Genomic DNA, 23,757 nt, shown 5'->3' with positions numbered 1-23,757 from the left:
TGATAGCAGATTTGAATTCTACACCAAAAAGTACCCCAGGATACATACTTTTCCAAGTTTTAAAGGGTTCCTTTATACATTTATGGACCTCCAACGCTGCTCTCACTATGACACATTTTTACGCTGACCCCTAAATTTCAAATTGATGCCACGGAAAACGAAATGGAGTATGAAGCTCAAATTTTCAGGATTTTACTTTCTCATCAATATCTACCACCACACAGAAAAAGAAAAATTGAAGAGGTGCTGCGTGCACATCCCTGAGTTGACATGGAATGGGCCTGCTGCCTTCATCCAATCGTGATATTAATTAAGACCCCAATCAGGGCATACCAAATTCTCAGAATGTATCGCCATAGATCATCTAAATTTTGCTAAAAATAGGATTTTGAAAATTGCATTTTGCTGTAAGACAAAGAAAAGTCTATAATGGTAATTTCTTTTAAGGCTGATGGTGATACAAAGGAGGTCAACCTAACAAGCATTTTGAAGTTTTTTTGAAGCATTATCAAAACTAAAATATGTCTTTTAGCATTTTTGGGATAACAGAGATGAACATTTTCTGGTGTTTTTTTTTATGGATTTCTGTGGGGTTTTTTTTTCGGATCCGAAAAAACAGTTTAGGGTGATACCCTCATAGCCTATATCCCTAGCGTTCACTAAAAAGTTAGTGCTCCGATCAAGCGTTCAGCTAGCTTGCTTCCCACACACATTTTCAGGTTGGTATTGTTTTTCAACTTTAAATCCCTGTAAAAATGAGGGAAATTAGGTAATACTTTGCCATCAAAATATATGGCACTGAAACACATGGCATTAACTTAATGATCTTTCCTTTATATTTTGTTCTTGCATGCATATCTCATTTTTACAATGTAACTCAGCCTCGGGTCTCCAGGCCTTCATTTGTGCTGATAAATCATACCATCATATATCATATCATCTTAAGGAGTATTTTGTAATCCTAGCATCCTCTTTTCGCCAGCCCATTCGGGCTGGTACCTGTTTCAGGTTTGGGGTCAGTTTACTCAAGAGATTATATTTTAGTGGTATTGGAATGGTTTTTTTTTTTTACTTTTTGTGGTTAAATTTTTTTAAAATATTTTAATTCGATTTGTTAGGAAAAGTAAGTATGTTTTGCCGTTTCAACGAACGAAAACGAGTGAGTATTACCAAAGTTATGTTTGAACTAATTAATTATGACTTTAAAAGTTTAAAGGCCTAAATGTAACAATAATAGTTAATATATATAGCATCATATGGTCAGCAGAAGAAAATCTGACATCACCTATGATGTCATATCAGTGTCCTTGACCGGGGTCCTTACTCCTTGACCACTGAACAGCGTGATATCATGTTGATAACAGATCTATAGAATCAAAATCTTCATCATATCCCGGATCATATCACAGATTCTCAACAATCTGTGATCATATGGACCATATTGATGTGAAAGTAGTTATCTATCATATCCTGTGTCGTTTTATGGATAAAATGACTCAAAATGTTATTGATGAAATGGTTGCTATCATAAACATCAGTTTTGTCTTTTCAACGGGAAAAATCCGATGCAAAATAAAGTTTTTAGGGCCTAGCTATAATATGGGCATAATTTATGCATATAGTATTGAACAATGTACCCCATTTGACATGCACTTATAGATAAATAAATTGTCTTACTTTATTAATTTAATAACTTCTTTATTATAAATAACTATTTGATTCATAAAATTACATTCAACAAAATGATTGAAGAGAAAACACACAAAGCACTAGGCAGACTGTTATAGAATGGAGTATGTAAGATGCCATGTCCATAGCTTCGCAGGAGTTTCCGACTAGCAATCAACATGATCAGCACATTCAGAAAAACACAGTTTAAGAGTGAAGATTGTAGTGAGTAACCAGTCCTTTATAAATGTGCTGGCCACTATCTATTATAATATAGTAGGCTTAAACTATACATTGCGAATTAATTAAGTTATTTTAAAATAAAATGTACATGTAAGTTAACTCAAACCGGCAGTGTATATATCGAAAGCAGTGAAATCTGACATTCCTAAGCGAAGATATTGAGTTCGTAAGTTCTGGTATTACAAAATTGGAAATTGAGATATCGTGGGTAAAAAGCTGAAAAGACAAAAAAAACCAACGACAACAACAACAACAACAAAACAAACAGACCAGAACAATTTGGAGTACATGTAATGAATTAAAAGAGTTGACATGAGATTAGGAATTAATGTTTTCTGCTGTTTCAGTGTGCATGTTCTCATCGTTGATGGTTTGGTGGACTGTCATGTAGATGTAAGCGTGATCCTAAAAATGCCTTTCACATTGACCAAAACTAATTACAAGACCTCTTCTACATTGAGGCTGGCTTTCCCTTTTAAAGGGAATTTTTATCATGACATTTTTCAATAGACATCCATGAAAAAAGGTGATTCCCCAAATTTCAGTTGATTCCGATTTTGCGTTTGTGAGTTACGCATGATTATAATGTATTACAATGCTCCATAGGACACTGTAATTTCGTTCGTAATTCAAATTTTACTATATTTTTGCTGAACAAATTAATCTGCACAAAATTTTGTGTGTACATAAACATGATGATGCCAGAGCTTTCCTGTGGCATAAAAATCTCAACTTTTTTTGAGAAAAGTGGGGGATGAGCTGTGGATCACGTTTATGCCCCTTTAATGAACTAAATGAAATATTAATCATATTTTTAGGGACCATTCACAAACAATTGTTAGGGGGGGCCTGATGCAAAAAAATTCATCACAAATTTTTTTGCACCCCCCCTTTTGAGATCTCAAAAATTTCAGGGCCTCTCTTTTTGACATGAAAATTATGGGTCAACCCCATAGAAAAGCATAAACTCAATTTTCCCAGGAAAATTTGTGGTCATTTTATTCAGCCCCCCCCCCCTTAGGAGAGTCAAATTTTTTAAGGCCCCCTTTTTGCATCAGGCTCACCCTAACAAGTGTTTGTGAACGGTCCCTTAGCTGAGAAAGGGCTGAGAAGCACATCACCTCTATTCAACAAGTTTGGGGTTATTAATTATTTTAAACTGTTGTGATTTGGTAGTTCACAGCATCTTACGAATGGTAGTGAGCTTTGGCAAAAACTGCATTGCTCAATTCATAGCGAGCGTGTAGAAGAATTAAAATATCACAGATATACTTTTTTAGGTGCTGCGGTTCTTGAGTTACGTTGTAAAGAGGTCTGAAACAACAACACTTTTGTAAAACGTACATAACTTATTAACAACAATAAATTAAGCAAGTTTGCAAAGTATACGATTTGTAGAATGAAATTTTGCAAAACATCAAGGTGTTAATTTTCAATAATATTTTGATCTAGACAATAAAAATCGATTTTTAGGTTGCTTCGACCAACAATACCTCGTCTACCCTTAAGACAGATGAAATGGCAGCTGCATGGTAAGATATAAATATTTTCACATTCAATTTTTTGAAAGAGCAATCTTCATGTTAAAACCATATTCAACAACTCTTTCTATACCTTTGTACAGGAGCCAACCGTTGTTAATCCGTATTGAATTCACACTTTGTCAGTTAGCGTATGTGCGAACGCAAGTTAATGGAAATATGCGTTAGTGTGTAAAATTTACTATGCCTGGAACTTGTGTGCGCTTACATGTTGAATTTATTATTTTGGATGAAACGGCTAAACATCATCATTTTATCTGATGAATTGAATGTTGAATTGCAATGACTAAACTGAACATTCCTCATGAAATAATCAGTGGCGGCACCAGGAATTTTTTTCCGGGGGCATTGAGAGGGCAAAGTGAATTTCAAGGGGCAAAATCAATTTTTGGGTTTTTACTGGGGGGGCAAGAGTTCTGACTGGGTCATGTCCCCCCCTCATGCCCCCCTCTGGTACTACAAATTTCTTGCTTGCTATGCGGGTCGATGGCCGCGAAGCGGTCAGCCTTCATGCACACCTCCATCAATGAACTGAACCAGTTCTAAACTGCCACCTATACACCAATCCGAGAAGCGTTTACTGTATTTGGCCCTCTATTGACGGCAACACAGATGTACCAGAGCGGGAGATTTAATTCGTAATTCAATACTCATGATTGTGTATTGAATATCACTGTGGTGTACAATTCCCGGGTACAATTCTGTATAGCACACAATAAATAATGGATAGAACCCCCGACCTCGGGACACCGCAGTTTTACATCGGGGACACCGCAGTAATGGCGAAGTCGGATAGGTGTATAAGCTCATGGACAAAAGATGGTTAGCTATAGCTCTTGCGAAAATCACAGCATTAACCCATAATCTGATGAAAGAAAGTAGCTGAAAGTTCAAGGAAAGCCGAATGTGTGTCAAGTTTTCTTCTTTTTTTCCTTCTACAATTCAACCTGTATTTCATGAATAACATATACTGGCCTGTCAAACTATCTATCGTATGATCTTAGCTTAGCTCTAAATTTCATGCATATTGCATTTTGTTTCAAATATATACTTTCTAGAAAGCCACAGAAAGAGGCTGATGAAACTTGTATTAATCTTTGTGAAATTGCGTTTCTTCCTTTTTTTTACGCACAAACTGGCGGTATTCTTGGAATTCAATAATGAAGTATCGCTCCTGCCCGATTAGAGAATAAATCCTCTTATGATTTATTGTGTCAGTTTCATGTATTCATGAATAAATTTAATTTGTTTTTATACCGAATGATAATCCTCAAGGATTTCTACTGCTTACTCTTTTTGTTGATTTGGCATAATTATTCAAATTCTGATGGGAGTTTGTTTTAATGATCTTTCCGTGTAAGATGCATAAGCCGGGCAGCTTATATATTATACATAGGAAGTGGGACAGCAAATGACTAAAGAAAAGCTGAATCAAGTTTGCTTGTTATTCAGAATGTTTGATTTGGCCGATTTTATAGAGCTATCGCTTCATTGCTTTTGCTGTGTCCTATGTAAATATTATGGGCTATTCCATTTTAAATCCACACTACCCCTGAGGAAGATTTTGAAAATATCTTCTACAGGGGGGTATGAGTTTCATATCTAATACACAGTTGGGTAACTCACTCCAGTGAAAGATAATAGGTAAAGCCATGGTACAGGGGAGTATGGGTTTCAAAATGATTAATATAACCCTGACCAATTACATTTGAAAAACATACTCCCCGTGCAGAAGATATATCCAAAATCTTCCACAGGGTAGTGTGGATTTCAACTGAATAGCCCATTATGGACTATTAGGGGTACTACACCCTGCCCAATTTTGTGCCTATTTTTGCATTTTTTCAAAATTATAGCACATTGGTGACAAGTAAGATATGTACATTATAGGGGCAATGACTACAATGACTGCACTGGAAATTTTATTTCAGCACAGACAACAGTTGTGGAGTTACAGTCAAAAATGAGGGAAAACCAATTTTTGATCAATAAATCAATAACTACTTGCCTTGAGTTGCTGAATTTTCAGTGCAGTAGTTGCAGTCTTTGCCCCTATAATATACACATTTTACCTGTCACCAATGCGCTATAATATTTGAGAAAAATGCCAAAATAGGCACAAAATTGGGCAGGGGTGTAGTACCCCCTTAAACAGGATCTTATTTGAATGCTTATATATCTGGACTCTTGTTATATCTAATTAGGTGAGATATCTTTCTTTTCTTATTTGTCGCCATTTATTCAACATTTTAACAAACTTGCAGGTCTTTGAATAAGACTCCCCAAAATTAAAAGCCTTTATAGTTTAAAAAAAATGGTTTCAGTTTGTCAAAATCCAATGCATTGCAGAATACTTGTAAACAAAACCTAACAAAACAAGTCAGTGATGGGATTTTCTGCAGAGATTTCTGTGAGTGGCAGGTCAATTATTTATCAATTCAATTATTTACATATGTTTTGTGGATCTTCAATTTATTTCTCTCAACATGGGCAATTTCCCAAAGGTATTTCGTTTTTGCATTTGACCGCTATTTCCCAACTTAAGCCGACATTGAATTCCATGAGAAAACAGTAATAAAATGAAATCAATTTCTGATTGTATATTGAAAGTTCAGATGGATTAGCTCAAAATCGCTTTAATCTATAACTCCAGGCAGAAACATGATGTTGTGTAACATTTCAATATTGAGTTAATGCATTTTTGCCTCATTTTTTCACCCACATGTATGCAGGGGCATCAATCCACCTTGAAAATGGGCGAGATTTGTTTTAAAGTGTACTTTGGCATGTTTGGGGAGTCAGTGCTATACATTCCTGTTACATGACAGCAGGGGTGAGAAGTTGGATTTTTTCCAAAATAAAGCCCCAATTGAAATTGGTGCATATTTTTAATCTATTATTTTACAACTTACACATTTTCACAAATGAAGTCCCTATTGAAGCCACTTGGTGCATATTTTTACACAGACTAATATGTGACAGAATTTGATCCAAACGAAAAAGGTTTTTACAATTGTGTTGTTATCATGATCAACTTGCATAATAATAAATCATGTTATTCATGTTATTGCTAAAATCCTTACATCCGTAGCACACTTGAATGTTTCAAAGATAGTGAACAGCTTACCCTAAAAGATTGATAAAATCATAGACTTTTTCAGATATATGCAGTCTCGGCACCAAAAGGGGGCCTTGCTTCCCCCAGTAAAAACCCAAAATTACGAAAGTTTTCACATTTTTGCAGCAAATTTGCACAAAATGTGTTGATTTCGCCCCATCCTCCACCAATATTCATTTTGTCCCCCCTCCCATGCCCAACCTGCAAAAAACAAATTCCTGGTGAGACAATTTGTGGGGAATTTTTTTGATGTTTTTAGCTTTCCATTGCGTTTTGATACCTGGAGAGATTTGATCATGTCTCACCTCCTTTTTCAACCAAATCGACGGTAATAACTCTTGTAGTGAGGGATCAACATTTAACCACAAATTGCCTCAGACAAAACTCACTTCCTGGGAACCAAATACCACACAAGGTCATTATTTTTATGTAACTCATTGACCCATTTGTGTTATTATACTGCCTCTAGCTATAATGACATCCTTGTGATCTGGTCAACTCATTGACAGATACGGAGGGAATTCAATTTTTGATCAATTCTCTCCAGGTAGTGAAACGTAATGCAATTATATTACTTTGACTTTAAATTACTCTCCCTCTCTCTTTCTCACTCTTTCTCTCTGATGAAACAAAAGATGCAGTGAGCACAAGTTGATGGTAATCTAATCTGTTCATACTAAGTTACTGTGCTATGTTAGGCATAGCTAGGGAATTTAGGTTACAAATATGTGACACAATTTGATCAAAGCACAAAATGTTTTGAAAATTGAGTTAGTATTACCATCAATTTGCATAATGATAAATTATGTTTTTGCTGAAATCCTTATCCATAGTATATGTGACCCATCACATCAAAACTGACCACTTCGTGACCGGCTTTATTAGCAACAATAAAAGAAGATGAGAAATTATAAAAAAAATAAAAAGAAATTTGAGCTTGTTTTGCCTCATAAAACATTTTTACTACAGTCAGTCTACTCTCAAGTACAAAGTACCGATGCGGAGGTATGCATTGTGCCGACTTTGAAGGCACACATACCTGCAGCAGAGACACAGCACTATACGCACTGTCATATCAAAACGTTAGGGTACCCTAAGCGTCATTACTCATTTTCTTATTTCATTCCATTAACAACCGTCCACTGACATCAACAAAAATCAGACTTTTTCTCAAAACATTTGTATTACTAAAATCACAACTTTTAAATTATTAGTCATATGTCACAGTTGTTACACCAAAATAAACATGAGAATGTCCTGCAATTTATGATCGCATCGGAAATAATGTAGATGATATTGTTTACTCGCCAATAATTTTTATTCACCTCCACCTGTGTATTAAAAATGCTTCGTTCTCTGCCTGAGATCCGCGTTTTTCAGCTTTTCTACGTATTTTGACCAGTCATCTCAAAGCGTTACAACAACATGGGACCATTGTATACCTGGTCGAGGTATCCAATTGAAGCTTGGGATGTTTCCAAGCTTATCATCTAAGAAAGAATTTGATTTGTCAAGTATCTCACTCGCCGGATCGCATACAGCGAAAAATCTGAAAAAAAATTGGTGCAAGCAAAACCCCAAATCACCTCTGTTTGAACTAGGTATATTGGTCTGTACACAGTCCGTGCACAGTCCGTGCAGTGAGCCGATTGCTATGTTGAGGTTTCACCAAAGGTTAAAGATGGTAATCTGAGACTGCATTGAACTACACACAGAGATCGCGTTTGACCTTGTGATCCCTATAAGCAGTGTTGGAAAGAAGTAATAAGTCGCAGTTTGAAATGGGTCTCTCATAGCTAAAACGTTTTGATATGTTACACGCTGTATACGCGCGCATTGTCACTTTGTACTTCAGGGAGGACAAACTGTATATCTGATTTAAGGTGTCATTTGAAAGCTAACAAACAGCAGTTTATCCTAGTGTTTAAATCTCCATTTTCATTTCTGCTGCGAAGTGGTCGGTTTTGATGTGATGGGTCACATATTTGGTTTTAAAATTAAAAGTGGGTGACCCAATAGACAGCCTCAGCCACTTTGCCAAATCAAAATGCAGATTTTGGTATCAGGTGAAAGCTCATATTTTTCTCATTAGGATATATTGAAATTAGGTGTTCCAGATTGTTATATTTCCAAAGATATTATCAAATTAATTTCGACTGTGGTATACCATGTTTGAGACTAATTTGACAGTTTTTTGATGATATCTCCGGAAGTACACTGATTTGGAACTCCAACTTTCAATATGTTAATGAGAAAAATAGGTTCTTTCATTTGTTATCAATATATTACATGATCATGATGATTATCATTAATAAAAACATTGTAGAATACCAGGAGTATCATGCTGTATAAATGTCAGTAGTTCCATAAGGTCACATTTACAACAAACATTTAATATGTGTTCTTTTTGCATGAACCGTTGAAAGGACTATGTTGTACATAATTTGTAAAGAATTTGATTTTCCAAATATATCAGTTCATCTTCCTTTAATGAACACTGAATCCAATCCAGATTGATGATGTAATATAAACTTTTTCAATTTTCAATCATTATATTATATAGAGTAATTTTGGTGGTTTTGTTTCTTTGTCTGTCTCTCTCTGTCTTTGAAACAAAAGATGAAGTGAGCACAAGTTGGAAATCTAATATGCCATATGCAAGGTTACCCATGGGGATTTTCTGATATCTAGGTTACCCATGGGGAATTTAGATGTATTTTTATTCAATATGTAATAATTAAAGCCATAATGTGTGATTTGCTCCACAGCAACATCCTCAATTTTTCTTGAATTCATACATCATTTTGCATGCTTTAATTAATGATTTTAAAAACCTGGGTCCCCTTCATTGAAAAAGTCAAGAAGGAAATTGCAAACAAAAAAGATACTTATGGTTATCATGTAAAGAAATGGGAACCATTTTTAAGATGAGGTCTGTCCAAAAGATGTCAGAAAAAGTTGTTTGTAATAATTTTGGTATCTTGTTTTGATGGCTGTGTGTAAACTTGTGTGTTTTATTTTATTTTATTTTTTATGCAAGTTGAAATATTTATATAATATTGAATGGCCTTGAGTGTGATACAAGAATATATTGCACGAGATAGAAAAATATTGCACGAGTCGAAGACGAGTGCAGTATTTTTCTATCGAGTGCAATATATTCTTGTATCACACGAAAATAAGCCATTCAATATTATTATTGTTATTTACATCAGGCTTTTGCTATGCGGTAAAATGAAAATTTAAGCTAACATAGCCACCAAGTTTAACAAATGTGTATTGTAATGTAAGCTTACCTTTTGACCTTCTTGTTTTCTGCTCTTTACTATCTCCAAAGACAATTTCGGAATATATAGGTTTATTTGTAGATGTGGATTATATTTCCCAAGGTTATTATCATCCAGAATTGCCGCGAATTAAGTTTGTGATTTTACTAACTTGTTTATACAGTATGAAAATCTCCTGCGAGCTGTTACAGTGTCTGTAGTGTATTGTTGTGCTGTTGTATCATGACGCGTGTTGGTGCTGTCACCATGGTAATGCGCGACGAGTACAATATTTTTAAAATATTGTATTGCAGCATCCGGGTATTTTGCAAATATTGTACAATATAGGCCTACAGTTTTATTGTATCACTCAAAAGCCTGATACAAATAATAATAAGGTATACTTTATGATATTATTGTATTTGCATTTTATTTTATTTATAAAATAATAAAGACCCTCACAGGCTTTGAAAGACAAAAAAATCCTGCAAAAAATAATGATCCATATGACATTATTTTATGGAATTTGTTAGGATCGCCATAAAACAAACATTTGAAATATGTGAATGTCCCTTTAAGTACAAGAAATGATTCCCAATATTTGAAATATTTTCCTTTCCACTGTATATTATTGTTCTTGAGATACACACTATGGGCATTATCCTATGTATTTTATATTTTTCCTGGTATCAAATTTACACCTGTCGCCTTTGGCCTTACAAAATCATATAGCATCGACAGTAAGTGTTGCTAGCAGCTAGCTGCCAATGTTCACATATTCTTTTTTCCTGTCATATTTGAATAGAAAAATGATACCGATGATATTTAAATACATTTAGATCCTTGTAAACGAACTGGTAATTTTATATGCCATCATGATAAAACTTTTCACTATGCACTGTTACATTGTATCATTCGTTCATCCTCATTGCTGCTGTGATATATCACCCAGGTTATAAAATGCACATGTGAGATTTTGTCCTATAACCATGCTCCTGAACTAGAGTGCATCAGCTGAGCAGCTGTTGGTGATTTAACAGTTTAGAATGATACTTTAACCCTAACCAAACTGAATCTCACTCACTATGAAAAGCACTGTGCATGCATGGATATCTTGTGATGCGATGACGCAATCAGCCAGGGAATCGCTGGCCGGGCAAAACCGCTGTAGGTACAGGCTGGTCATGTGCGCTGCTTGCAAGGGGTCAGAGGTTCAAATCCCTGGGGTGCCTGACTTCTTTGTTCATCTTCTCTCCTTTTTCATTTGTTCTTTAACTTCCGTTAGCCAAAAAATAAAACATGGGTATACGGTTAGGATTAATTTGTAAATTGATTATTCAATTTGGTTTCCACCATCTTTTTAATGGGTGAATGATGTCATCATGGTCCAGGAGCAATAGCCATAGGTCAAAAGCTGATAAAACACCACCCACTATCCTTGTAAGCCTTGATAGTGTTGTACAGTGCCTCATATCACGACTCCTTATGTTAAGGATTTCTGAATAAATTACACTTTATATCAACTAAAATAATGTCATGGTTAATGGGTATGGGAATAAACCTTACAACTAGATGTTGCTTTAAATTGCAAAGATAAAAATTGATTGATTTGGCTAATCAAGCTTAATAATAGGGTTTGTCTCAAAATACCGCATGTATATAGCTTTGAAGAATATCTATTTTATTTATGTCATGAAAATTGAGTTTAGATGTTGTTACTAAGCAACCAAATGAGAAAAGGGTGGGCATTCCCACATAGCACATACTGCAGAGGCATATCTAGGGGAATGGAATCTAGGCACTGGAATGAAATAGCAATTTTCTTTTTTTACCTCATTTTGTTGGCTCGAAATTACAAGGGGACATAATGTGATTTAGTGAAAACTAACATTTTGTGGAAAACAAATGAGAATCTATTCTTGATTGAAATTGCATATTATTTCTTCTAAGTCTTCAGTGAAGAGACAAAAGTATTTTAGAAGGTTGTTAGCCCTGAGTGTTATGTGTGGAGAGGTTTGTTTCAATTGTGTATACTCTCACAAGTTTCAATTTAATTTACACACATCCGTCATAGACATGAACGAACATGGGCGAACCCCAGGGCAAAATAATCCTGGGGTAAAAACACTAAGCAACTTCCTGCCTGGGACAAAAAAATCACTATCTGTCTGGTTCTCAATGTTTTGTTAGTTCCAAATGTATGTATTAAATATGATAGACTGAAAAAAAATTGGTCCAGCAAATTGTGTATGTATACACTGATCTTACAGTAACAACAAGTTTGGAATTGCTATATAGATTTCAAGTCCACTCCTTAAGGCGACACGATCTTTTGTTGATCGAAGCAAACAAAATATCTATTTTCATTATCTAAATCAATATATTATTAGGGATGCCCACTCTCAATACAGTTTCCACTAGAACGATTTTTCATTTACTGTGTGCATGCACTCACACACGTATTGTCTATGGAGAAACTGATCGATACAAGAAATCCCAGGCATGTTAAATGGCGTACATACTTGTTTTGATCCAAATGTAGGCCTATATCAGGGTGTTTCAAGAAATTCCTGATTCCACCAGAAAACATTCACCAAACTTTTTCCTGTTTGGTCAGTAAATAGAGAGGACCTTCCTGCATGAAGAGATCAACTTTTTTAATGAAAAATTTAATGAGATGAGAACTACAACAGGTTGAAGTGACACCATTCCGTGCATCAGGTGTTCAAACGCAATTATCTCCAAATTTGGAGTGAATCAGACAAGCAAACTTACATACTCATAAAATTTAACTATTTATGAAGACAAAATGTGTAGGATGTTAAGAAATTTAAGAATGTTTAAGCCTACATGCATGCCCATCTCAAATCATGCACTTCCCCGCGCCACTTCTTACTACCATGTCCATTTCATAGGGAGTATAAAAACCGGGGACCATCATGGCTTCCATGCACACAGTGTATTGCTCAATGTAGTAAAGATAAACTTTGAGTTGGAGCAAATTTCTCAAAATTGGCAGTGATTAATGTTACCAAACTTATGCCATGATGAAATATAATAATTTTTGAAGATAAAATGTGCTGACCGTAAAAGATTGAACAATGTTTAAGACTACCGCCATTCATTTGAAATAATGCACTTATTGTTCATCTCCTCTATGGAGATATTTTCCATGGCGACCATCTATGATCATGCTTGCGGTTTCACCAAACAAACCATGGGTTTTGAGGTCTTATATTTTTGTTGTATGTCAACAAAATCGATTAAATTTTCAGGATGATCTTATTTTCATGTTGTTATAAGCAAATATAATGTTCCAGATAACGCTAGTTAATAAATACATTAAGAAAAAGTACCTTAAAATTGCACTTTCTGTTAGTAATCCTTTTTGGACTTTAACTTTTTAAAATGTTCTAGCAGCCCTATATAAAACCGTAACACTCAAAAGGCCATATCTCTGGAATGAAACGTCCGATTAAGATTATTTAAACGCCAAAATGTTTCTTTCATCAATTCCCAGCCAATAAGTTAGGTCTGAATCAATTTAAAAGTACTTCAATTTTTAGTGGACATGCCTAATATTATTGAAAAATAACACTTTGAAAACTTACTTAATTTATTGTTGTTAATGAGTTATGTACATTTTACAAAAGTGTTGTTGTTTCAGCCCTCTTTACAACATAACTCAAGAACCACAGGACCTACAATTCTTCTACACGCTCGCTATGAAATGATCAATGCAATTTTTGCCAAATCTCACTACCATTCGCAAGATGCTGTGAACTACCAAATCACAACAGTTTAAAATAGATGCTAACCTTAAGGGTGTTCTGTAGGACCAATATTAGTGAACTAGATCTAATCTTATATGGATTCTCTTGGTGTCTTCTTATTTTTTTCTATAAAAAAAATCAGTTTTCTGTAGCTATTTTTGTGTGCAACAGAACTATTAAAAGGGCATTTCGTGATCCACAGCTTCATCCCCCCACTTTTCTCAAAAAAAGTTGAGATTTTTATACCACTGGAAACGTCTGGCTACATAATGTTTATGTACTAAACATTTCTTGCAGATTAATTCGTTTATCAAAGATATCGTCAAATTTGAATTTCGTTCTGGTATACCAGAACGAAATTACAACAGTGGCCTATGGAGTAGTGTAATACACATGATCATACATAACTCACAAATGCAAAATTTGAAATTTTGGGAATAAGCTTTTTTTGTGGATATCTACTGAAAAATGTCATAAAAAGAGGAAGCTAGGATCACAAAATCGTCCTTTAAGTGCTATTGAATTTTACTATACTTGGAGCTACTTGGCAAGTGAGGTAATAATAATCCATCTTACAAACTATTGTAAATTCAATTTCAAATGGATTTTCAAGACTATTTTAGCTCAGTGGTCAGGTGAAGCATATTGATTGTCACAGTGCTTGTTTAATTTTGACACACCACATTAGTTATATCAAGTTTGCTTCTGTTTGTAACATGCACTAGCTGGTACTAATATCATTGTGCAAATCAAGTGCGTGCAGAGTGTGAACTTGTTTTTTAAAAGCATTTAATTTGAAAATGTTTCTGAGAAATTTTCCCCAAGCTATTTAAACAGCTTGCATGAATCATTGCTCAAGTGATACCTGCCTAAGGGACATACCATTAGATTCTCAGGGGCAGGGCCGTAGCAAGCGGGGCGGCCGGGAATGCCATGGCCGCCCCACTTTTTGAGAAATTTGTTATGTTTTTCTTTATATCTTTATTTCAATTTGGGCATATATTTGTCATTTGGCCGCCCCGTATTTTTCAACCATGCTACGGCTCTGCTCAGGGGGGCATGGAGGCGGTGATTTTTTTTTCACCGCCTTTGGCAGCAATTTTTTTTTTCAATTTTAATATATTCCTTTATACGGAGTTGGGTGGGGGAATTTATTTTTACTTATCAGTGAGGCGAATTTTATTTTGTGTCACTAGTGGGCAAATTTTTTTTTGTGTGTGTCACTATTGGGCAGAGTTCCAAACTCCCATGCCCCCCCCCCCCCATGGAAATCGAATGGTGCGCCCCTAACAGCTAACGGCTGGGCCCAAAGATGCTTATTGAGCATTAACCATTTCACTAATAGAATTAAGTTGAGCACCTGTGCTCTGTCTTCTGGCAAGGCAGGTGAGTTGAATTGACAAAATGTGTATTAAATATCCAGGGGGGTACCCATCACATACCCAAATTATAAAATTTGGGCCAAATTTAATGCAAATTGCTAAATTTTGGCTGCAGTTAGGCAAAATTGTACTATTTTTTTGTGGAAAAAATCACCCATCCATATACCAAAACAATTGGCTAACGGGTCATTGATATACCAAATGGCTAAAATTTTGAATGAGACCTATGTTTGAGGCACATTCCTGTATGCTTATTTTGTACCCCCCCCCCCCCCATCAATGTGACAAGTGGCAGATAAACTTTTCAATTGCAGCATGCAGTATCACATGAAGTTTAAGGTTAACAACTATTTTAAACTGTTACGATTTGGTAGTTCACAGCATCTTGTGAATAATAATAATAAAATAAGTGAGCTTTGGCAAAAATTGCATTGATCATTTCATAGCGAGGGTGTAGAAGAATTCAAATATCATATTGGTGTCTACTGTAGATAGCAATGCATACAAGTTGCACTCTATTAAAGATAGCAATGTATACAACTTACTGTCTACTGTAGAAAGCAATGCATACAACTTGCTGTCTACTGAAGATAGCAATGCATACAACTTGCTGTGTACTGTAGAAAGCAATGCATACAACTTGCTGTCTACAGAAGATAGCAATACATAAAACTTGCTTTTTGCTGAAGAAAGCAATGCATACAACTTGCTCTTTACTAAAGATAGCAATGCATACAATTTGCTGTCTACTGTAGATAGTATACAAATACAACATGTTTTGAGGGGAAGTAGTCAAAACTACTGGTCCCTCGGTGTTGGATGATTTGACTACTTCCCAGCGCGTCAGCGGAGGGAAGTAGTCAAATCATCCAACACCGAGGGACCAGTAGTTTTGACTACTTTCCGAAATAAAACATGTTGTATTTGTTTTACTATACCTCATAAATATTTTCACTATCACGGTAAAATCGTAAACAAAAGTCAACACACACCAGTCAACGTGCCGCCAGCATGGTAAATAAGCTTAATATTTTGCTTACCTGATTTTATTGGAGGATTTCTGTTCAATCAATTTACATTTTGACTTATATTAAATTCTAATTTTCTTTTGAACATCCATAAATAGCATTTTGTTTCATAAAATGTCAAAAATGCGTGTAATTATCCATCGGTAATCTCAGCAAAATAACTGCAGCAGACGCCATTTTCACGATAAACGCGTCTGCAGAATTGCCGCCAGTGCAGCATAATGCTACGCCTGAAGGAACGGCGACGCTGCTGGGTCGAGACACCGTGTGGTAGTAGGGTGCGGAAGTTTTACTACTTCCCGCGTGCGCGTAATTGCACAGGCGCGGGGAAGTAGTCAAAATACCGTGCTCGGACGCTGGCGTTATTAACCAATAAGATGTCTGGATTACCTAATAAATATTTATGAGGTATAGTAATAATGTATACAACTTACTGTCTACTGTAGATAGCAATGCATACAACTTGTTGTCTGCTGTAGATAGCAATTTATACAACTAACTGTCTACTGTAGATAGTAATGGATACAACTTGTTGTCTACTATAGATAGCAATGCATACAACTTGCTGTCTACTGTAGAGAGCAATGCTTACAATTTGCTGTCTACTGAAGATAGCAATACATAAAACTTACTTTTTACTGAAGATATCAATGCATACAACCTGCTGTCTACTGAAGATAGCAATGTATAAAACATACTGTCTACTGTAGATAGCAATACATAAAACTTGCTGTCTACTGAAGATAGCAATACATAAAACTTGCTTTTTACTGAAGATATCAATGCATACAACCTGCTGTCTACTGAAGATAGCAATGTATAAAATGTACTGTCTACTGTAGATAGCAATACATACAACTTGCTGTCTACTGAAGATAGCAATACATAAAACTTGTTTTTTGGTTGCTTCGACCAACAATATACACTTAATGTTGATTTTTGTTTGCAATTTAAAGTTGGTAGCAGATGGATATTTATTTGAGGAAAAGGAAATTATTATCTTAATCATGTTGATAAGGTGAAACTATAAATATTTAATGAGTTATCTTATGGGATGTTGATTTGGACATCATTATCTTCTTACATAGACTTGTGTAGAATTATTTTTAAAGGCTCTGTATTAAAAAAATTTTTATTAGGCTGAAAATATATTGTGACTTATTGTAACTTACACCCCTTTCATGTATTCAGCATGTGATTGGATCAAAAATGATTATTAAATCACTGACCATAACATTGCATTTAAGGGAGTATTTCGTGATCCTAGCTTCCTCTTTTTATAACATTTTTCAGTAGATATCCACGAAAAAAGCTTATTCCCAAAATTTCAGTTGATTCCGATTTTTTTCCGACCATTTCAGCTTTTAAAAAAGAAAATAAATTTAGGCAGGCTTCGCGCAAATTTGTTCTAATTAAAACTGTATTAACCATAATATGTTATATTTACACGCTTTGATGATCCTTTTCTTAGCTCACTAAGAAATTCCCGCACTTGCCAGTTCTTGAATTTCTGTATACGTCTGCTATTTGGGTGCCTTTTTATTTTCATTATGGGCGTTCCATTTAAAATCCACACTACCCCTGTGGGAGATTTTGGAAATATCTTCCACAGGGGGAGTATGTTTTTGAAATGTAATTAGACAGGGCTACTCATTTTGAAACCCATACTCCCTCTGTATTATGACTTTACCTATATCTTCCACAACTGGAGTGAGTATTTCAAATGAAAGTTATTCAACTGTCTATTCTATTTTAAACTCATACTCCCTCTGTGGAAGGTATTTCCAAAATCTTCCACAGGGGTAGTGTGGATTTTAAATGGAACAGCCCAATTGTTTGTCTGTTGTGACACAATCAAATCAGTTGAATGAGCTTTTTGCCACTAATCTAATTCCATCTGTGATCAACAGAAGCATGCAAATGTCTCAGAATTGTACCATACTCATCAACAAGATAATTATCTCACGACTGTTATAAATCCAATTGCAAATGGATTTTCAAGACTATTTTAACTCAATGGTCAGGGTAAGAATATTGATTGTGTTTGTCAAATGACTTGGTTTACTCGATATGCTGCATTTTGTTTACCAGTTTGCAGCATTTTATCTCATTTGTCACATTGATATTCAATACACCTTTGGTCAAATTCATCTCACCTGCTATATCATCGTACCCCACTTGCCTTGAAACCTGGATGTTGATAATAATTGTGTCCGGAGAGCCAGCCCAGATGCTTAATTCTATTATTGAAATGGTTATATGTCCCAATAAAGACTATTGGGCAGCACACCTTAAGGATATTTACCACAAACATTTCCCAGAAACTGGTCCGAACATAGAAAGTGCAAAGTGTTCTAGCTAGAAAACTTTGAATAGTGTAATACGCATGCACAAATTGCATGGTCATATATTGACTGTTGAGCTGTTCTCCCATGATGTAAAAATCATGAACACACCACAATCCTTGTTATTCATTTGGATATTTGGAATATTTTATTCCGGAAACAACCTGACCTTTGAGATTATTGTATAGATATAAAGGAATTGAGAGCAGTGGTGTAGCATGGGGCAAGGGAAAAGCCACCATCCACCTTTCTGTGAAAAGTCTTACCCTCTTGTGGGATGCTGACTGCTCTAATATTTTTATTCCTTTTGTACTTTTTAATTAGCCCTTTTTGACAATTTTTGTCCAATTTTGTCCCTCTTGAAAGTTATCTTCCCTCGCATTGTTATTTGTTAAGACCATCAAGGAACTTCTGTTTTTCTACTGACAGTTTTACTGGAAAGACTTCTTGATGTTATTGCATTGTTCATTGATCCATCTGCTTTATAGCAGGAAACTTGACCGGATGAATTGGTTTCAAGGGAAGCGGAACTCCTGTCTCCAGAGTTGTTCTTGAGTAGACGATCAAATATGTGACTTGATTACAAAAAATGTCGACCTTGTCTCTGTTCATGCTGTCATTTCCTCTCCTGAAGATCCATATTGCTTCTATGATAATGTTTATATACTGCGCCAAAAAGTATCCTTACACTTGGAAAAATAATCATAATTCCAAATTGTTTTTTTAAAGAGATTCACTATCTAATCATGCACATTATGACACTACATTGAATCCAATGTGACCTCAAGAAGTACAGTTACAAGCAATTGAATAGACGAAGGTCCAGTTTTAAAAGTGACGAATTGGCTTATACAAGGCGCAAAAAGATTCCAACAAGCGCAGCAAAGAGACAACACAGTTTCTTCAATGAAGCATTTTAAAGCAGTTTTTATTTCAGTTTTTACTTCTCTGTACTTTTAATAACTTTCATTTTATTTGTCAGTTCTTTTGTTTCAGTTTTCATTTGTTCCTTTTGTTTTTAAAATTAAAGGCACGCATAAATTAGCCATTCACCACTCTCAAACCAGATGTCTAGTCCGTAGAGTTTTGAATAGGCCACTTTGTCACTTTTAAAACTGGACCTTTGTCTAATCAAATGCTTGTAACTTTGCTTCTTGAAGTGACATTGGATTCAATGGGTTGTCATAATGTGCCGGATGTGATAGTGCATCTATTAAACAAATAAATTTACCCAAATATAGTTTAGTTTTAAAATTACTATTTTTCTTCCAAGTGTAAGGATACTTTTTTAGCGCAGTATATTACACATTGCCAATGGTAAATCATGCAACATGGAAGGTTCCAGATGGGCAAATAGTAGATAGGCATGGCTTGTAGATGTAAACATTTAAAAAACATTATGTACTGAAGCAGTAAAACATGGAATGCATTCAAATTGGCTATTCCAGCTAAAATCCATACACCCCTATGCATGAAACATGACCTTAATCTTCTACACAGGGAGTGTGAATTTCAAATAGGGTTACCTGAATGGGTGGATTCATTTGAAATCTACACCCCCTGTTTGGGAGATTGCAGTCATGTCTCCCAAAGGGTATGTGAATTTCAGCTGGAATAGCCAGACTGCAAACTTGTGATGAACCATGTAAGCTGTTTAAATAGCTTGAGAAAACTGTCACAAATCGGAAGCTTTTAAAAATATAAATTATATGCTATGCACACAGTTGATTAATGCACAACATTGATTAGTTCCAGCTATAGGTACATCAAAATCCTTCCAAAGGCATTGCAGTATCACATATTATAACATTGAAGGTTAATGCTGAAGTTGTTTGTCACAAAATTTCTAAGACTTTGCACAGGTCTAAGCCTCCAAAATGTTGAGTATGGGCTATGAGTTTGCTCATAATTTTAATATTTTATGATAATTTTGATAATTGGTTATATACGATATTAGAAAATGTGTTTTCCAAAATTTAGAATGCATAACCTGAAATTAGTCTTAGTACAAGTCTCTGAGCTTGATTGTCACAGCAACGAAAAATACCCTAAAAGCGCATGTGTTTAGCCAGTATTTCCAAAATTGGCCCAATATTAAAATTTGATTTTCATTGCCAGTTAGTCCAAAGAATTCCATTTGGCAAAACAGGTAATATTTTTTGAATCACAAAAATGTGTGCTGTATTTTTGCTGAAATCAGGAGTAAGTACTACTATTTGTTTTAAAGATAATCAGGAACAACTCAAGCCAACCAAAGTTAATTAACAAAGAATTTCAAGGTGGTCACACATAATGCGCCAGGACAAGGGTGGATTTCATAGCAGGAGTAACATGAGTAAATCATACTGTGTGTTCCTCAAAGTTTAATTGATGTCTACCGCATCTTGATAATAAGGTCTTGATGATAAATATACCGTCTTCTTCCATAGCTGGGGCAATTGATGGGCATTTGGTGACAGAATTGTGGTATAAAGTAGGGGTGTTTGGGAGGACAGCAGTGGGAAAATTGAAATTTTCGGGATCTTTGAGTGAGCAATTCAAAAGTGACAAAAATGTATTATTTAAGTTTCAAAACAAAAGTTTAAACAAAATTAACTTGTGTGTGGAACAGAATAGTACTTTTACAGATACAAAGGGTTCTAGCCCCGTTCTAGCATGCCATTGACCCAAAATAAGCATGGCAGGTGTAGTGTGACACACACCTGCTATCTACTGAAGATAGCAAAGAGATCAAGTGATGGGCAACCTGCCTAATGGCTAACAGCTGGGACCCACAGATCCTTATTGGGACCAATAACCATTTCATTTTAAGGTCAAATAAAAAAAAAATCCCGCAAAAATTCGGTGAAAATTAGATTTTTTTCCCCTCAAAATAAAGATATTAAAAAACATTGAACATCACACAGTGCGTCTCCTGGATCAAGATTTTAAAATTCAAGTTTATGATTCTGAAAATCAAAATATCAGGTAAAACCATAGAGAAAGGATGGTTTTTGCATAAAACGAGCAAATACATTGAAAGATGTTGTAGTGAAAATCTGTGTGTAACAGTTGCATGTGTCATGGAAATGATCGGTATACACAACGCTACCATGGCAGCTGAATTAGACAGTCACAGTGTCATGAAACACCATAAAAATACCAAGTCAGGAATTTAAAAAAAAAAATTTTAATCGCATTTCGCATTTTTTTTCAAACCACTCATGAGCTTTGAGACAAACCCTTTTTTTTTTTTCTCGAATTATGTTGATCATCTGGGCTCTGTCTTGTTTTTACTCATCTCCTAGTAATCAAGCTGCATTGCTACAATTTTTTACCTTCATAAACAATATAAATGAATATTTTGGCAAAATCTATGCTTATATTCAGCCAAATAAAAGCTTGAGCAATGCATCAAAAGCTTGAGCAATGCATCAGGTCATTACAGTAGCGTAGCCAGCGGGGGAGGGGGCAGCCCAACACCAAAAATGGGGTGAAGAAGCGACAAAATGGGGACGAGAAGAAGGGGAGAAAAGAGAGAAAGAAGGGTGAGGAGAGGGAGAAAGAGAAGAGAAAGGGGGAGGAGAGGGGAAAGAGAAGGAAAGGGGAGGAAGGGGAGAAGAAAAGGTAAGGGGACGAGAAATAGGGACGATACTGACGTTTGCTTCCCTGCACAATGCTGGCTACGTGCCTGGGTCATTACATTGATCTTCACAGGTTATTCCTTGTAATACTATTAAATTGACTCCAAACTTTATAACACCCTGAAACTAGCAATCCTTTTAAAATGTTCAAACATTGTCCAACATCAATATTCACCTCCTATACTATTATAGCACTTCAGCACTGCATGTCTTAATATTGTATGTGGCTAAATGTTATTTTAAAAATAACCAAAAAAAAACCCCAACTGCCTTCAACTTTGGAGTTTCAAAGGCAATACAAACTTTGTTTCTAATTTAGGCCTAATTATGACATTTTATTTGTAAATCAATTTTTATGATGTCAATAGAGTGAACAATTTAGTTTTATAATCAAATCAAACATCCATAATCAAATTTACAAAACGGAAATAATTATTACGAAATGAAAAGTAATATCCCGTGGGTTTTCATTGCGTGTTCAACGTGTAGGTTCATGCAATTTTGTAGAACTGTGATATTAAACTTGGGAGTATAATTAGTGTAAGATTGAAATTCTAAACACGATTTGGGAAGTTGAACAGGTTACTATTTAATATCCTGAACAATTTTCAATGTGTGATATATGTGTCACACATTTTCCTTTAAGCCCTATAGGTAAGTATTTTGAGCTTGACATTTTTGCAAATACAAGGCAGTTGCGAAATTTACACATTTTCGCAAACTATTGTGCATCAAAGGCTTAATGTACGATTTCCTTCAAATTTTAAATTTGTCATTATATACTCAAAATGCTGAAATAATACTAGTAATAATTATCGGGAATGGTTTCTGTCCATTTTGAGCTGAAATAATGAGGTAACGTGAAAGAAACACTGCTTGTTATTTTGGCCGTTTAACACGCAGTTCTATAAGCGGACATAAAGTCATAATTTCTTGAATTATGACTTTATGTCGAACTTTGCTCTGTTTACCTACAAACACAACAAATTTGGCTGCTTCCATTTAGGTGCAAGTTGTGACATGTGTAAACATTACAAATATGCCAAAAAATCAGGTTTGAAAAAAATTCATATTATAAGATCGTACATTATGACTTTAAGGTAATCAACTTTTGGTTGGTAAACTACAGTTCAGTCTTTCTTATTTATTTCAGTTTTCTCTCATAGCGAGCAATCGTTCCTCATTGCGTGTATTTGTTCTTGTGCATGATGCGTATCCCTATCACCTACTTTAGTAATATTTTCATAAATGTGACCCATTCTGACAAAACCAGGAACAAGTCGCATTTTTGACATTTCATGATTTGAATACAAATGTAAGCATGGGACTAAAAGCTTTAAAATGATACCAACATTATATACATAGCATACTTTTCAAGATATGGATAATTTTATAAATGATACCTTGATATTTTTTCCAAATTGCTATTCTAAGTAGTTTCCTGCCTTACACAGGATTGAATAAGGATTATAATAGTTCAACTGTCAATTATTGATTAAATAAACCCCTTTGAATTGAAAGTCCAGTTAGTCCCAAGGTCAAATACCATAAAATTAGGAATTCCAAAATTATTTTTTTTATGGAAATATCATCTTTAAAGGCCTATAACTCAAAAACATGCCTGGCGACTTGTTCCGGGTTTTGTTGGAGCTGGTCACAAATCTGCTAGCTTCTTGCAAAACAGAATCGTGATTGTTAAGAAAAACATAATAAGTTTGACATTTATTCCCTTAGAAATACATACATCCAACAAGCTTAGGGGATGTCATG

Source organism: Amphiura filiformis, chromosome 7 (genome assembly GCF_039555335.1).
Source record: "Amphiura filiformis chromosome 7, Afil_fr2py, whole genome shotgun sequence".
Classification (NCBI taxonomy): domain Eukaryota; kingdom Metazoa; phylum Echinodermata; class Ophiuroidea; order Amphilepidida; family Amphiuridae; genus Amphiura; species Amphiura filiformis.
The sequence above is the reverse complement of the archived record's forward strand: the minus strand, read 5'-3'. Positions refer to the sequence as shown.